The sequence below is a fragment of the Mus caroli genome, chromosome 1 (assembly GCF_900094665.2).
Source record: "Mus caroli chromosome 1, CAROLI_EIJ_v1.1, whole genome shotgun sequence".
In the NCBI taxonomy this organism is placed as follows: domain Eukaryota; kingdom Metazoa; phylum Chordata; class Mammalia; order Rodentia; family Muridae; genus Mus; species Mus caroli.
The window spans coordinates 60692464-60695423 of NC_034570.1; positions in this window are offsets into that span (position 1 = coordinate 60692464).

Genomic DNA, 2960 nt, shown 5'->3' on the forward strand with positions numbered 1-2960 from the left:
ATGGGAATGGGTGGGTAGGGAAGTGGGGGGCGCTATGGGGGACTTTTGGGATAGTATTGGAAATGTAATTGAGGAAAATATGTAATAAAAAAATTATTCTTTCAAAAAAAAATAAATGGTATTATGAAGGTAAAAAAAAAAAAAGAAAGTTATAAATTACTATTAGGTACAGGGGTTTTTTATTCCTCATAAACCTATTTTCTCTGTCTCTTTGTCTCTGTCTCTTCCTGTCTCTGTCTCTCTGTCTCTCTGTTTCTGTCTCTATCTCCTTTTCTCTCTTTCTAGCTTCTCATTATGTAGCTCAGGCTAACCCCATACTCACACTCCTTTGCTGCCTCTGCTGCTCAGTGCTGGGATGGAAAGTATGCATCTCTGTGTAAGGCCTAAGAAGCTCTTCTAACAGGAAAAATTTAAAGTCTTTTATTGATCTGCTAAAAGTTTTTATTCGATGGTGAGTGAGCACTGCCGTCTCTTGAGGAAAGTTCTCATATCATATTTTGTGAAGCAGTCAAAATCCGTGCAAAGATCCTGCCCACATAAATTCGTTTCCTGGTGTTGCTATAACAAACTGTGCTGAATTTAGTGTTTAAAAATGACTTGAATTTTTACCTGACTTCCAGAAGTCAGAAGAATGAAATCGGTTTCACTGTGCAAAACTCAAGGTCTTTCCACATTGTGCTCTTTCTGGGTCCTTGAGGGAAGACATCATTCCAACTTCCACTTCTGTCTTCACAATCACTTCCTGGTTGGTCTTTTCTCCGGCTGTTATGAACGGCTGTTATGATTGATTACATAGGTACAGTGGGCCCAACCCACCAGGCATGCATAATAATCTGCTCAATTTGTAATCCTCAATATAATGCCTAGAAATTAATAGATTTACAGGTTTTAGAAATCCACATGTGTTCAGGTTTTCAGCCTACCACAATGACTTAGTATGTGGTATTTAGAATAAAAGTCAATTTAGGTTTGTGAGGAGTAAATATGATATCCATGTGAATGAATTCATTTGGCATTGGGTCTACTGCCACTTTAAAAATATTTTCTTCCAATAGACTTTGTACATCTGCAACTTCCACTTGTTTTGTCCAACACACATTTGTCTTGCCCATAGTAACTGCTCAACAGTACTGCCTATGCATGCTCAAACAGAGCTCTTCAGTGGATGCCTATTCACTGCACCTGACATTTCACCTCTTCCCGCTTTGTGTGTTTATCATCTCAATCAATAACAGTTCACAAGCCAGAAATTCCGTTACTTGATGTGTAATGTGCATTTTTTTCAGTAGATTGCTAATACCTAAGATGGTAAAGATATAGAAATTCTTCAACAAATACTTATTTAATTTAATATGGAATCATCTTTAGATTAAAAGTAAAGTATGAGGTAAATTTTATGAAAGTGGTTTAGTGAGTGTATTAACCTCTGGTAAGTTTGACTTACAAGATATAAACTCAGTAAACAGTGCAAAATACAACATATGCATAAAGACTCCTGGGGGAGGGGAGGGGAGGGGAGGGGAGAGGGGACAGTTAGGGGAGGGGAAGGAGAGAGGGGAGAGTTGACTTTCTGGATAAGACTCAAAAGACACTGATGAATTTCCCACCATACATACAGAAATTGATCCTCTACCTTTAAGACTCTCCAATCCCATTTTATGAGTTCGGAAAGGGTGTCTGTTTGGCAGTGGGAGACACATATTAACCAAACTTTGTAGAAATGACTCAGTGAGAATGTGAAATTGCTAATTCACAGAGAGAAATACAAGTCACAAAAGTAAAGTAATTCAGTTATCATTATCTTCACATTTATTATTTTAGGCAGATATTATAAGAAGGCAAATTATAATCATAAGGTCACCCAAGGAACATTGTTTCTGAAGAAGGGCTGTCACATGACTGGGACATTGGATAGGATCAGGTTATAGCATCTTACAATGGCCTGAAGACCCACAGGCTATGTATTCCCTCAGAATGAATGAGTATCTCCTGTACCCCTATAGATACCCAGTAGCTCCTCCCTTCATTTTGAGGCAGGGTTTCAGTTTGTATCTCAGCTTGGTTTTGAAGTCATAGCAATCCTCCTGCCTCTGTCTTTTGAGTATGAGCCACCCTGGTGCTTCTAGCTTTTTCCTCATTTTTTAATGCCATGTTTCAAATAATAAAAGAATGCATCAAGTTGTCTTCTGAAAAATATTCTTTTTACCTGAAAATCCTCCTTATCTTTATCACTAGAATAGATAAGGGAGTACCAGGACTTGCTCAAAATGATTATTGGGTACCAAACATATTCTTGCCTACTTTTGTTATGTAACAGCAACTTACTGTTGTTTTTATTATGTAAGGCCTAAGCCTAGGGATTAAAGTTGAAAGGCAACTTTTTGCTGTGCTTCATTGTAGAGCCAAGGGTTTCAGGGTGGGAAGTACAGACTACCCAATCAACCATTAGAAATGATGGTAGTGGGGACATGTACTGATTTGAATATGATTGACCCAGGGAATGGCACTATTTGGAGATATGGCCTTGTTGGAGTAGGTGTGGCCTTGTTGGAGGAAGTGTGTCACTGTGGGCATGGGCATGAAGACCCTTCTCCTAATCACATAGGAGCCAGTGTTCTCCTAGAAGCCTTCAAATGAAAATGTAGAACTCTCCCTGCCTAGATGCTGCCATGTTCACACCTTGATGATAATGGAGTGAACCTCTGAACCTGTAAGCCATCCCCAATTAAATGTTGTCCTTATAAAAGTTGCCTTAGGGGATTGGAGAGATGTCTCAGTGGTTAAGATCACTGACTGTTCTTCCAAAGGTCCTGAGTTCAATTCCCAGCAAACACTTGGTGGCTCAAAACCATCTATAATAGAATCCAATGCCCTCTTCTGATGTGTCTGAAGACAGTACAGTGTACTCTTCTCAAGGATAAAAAAACCTCTGGTGGAATCACCATGCCTGACCTAAAGCT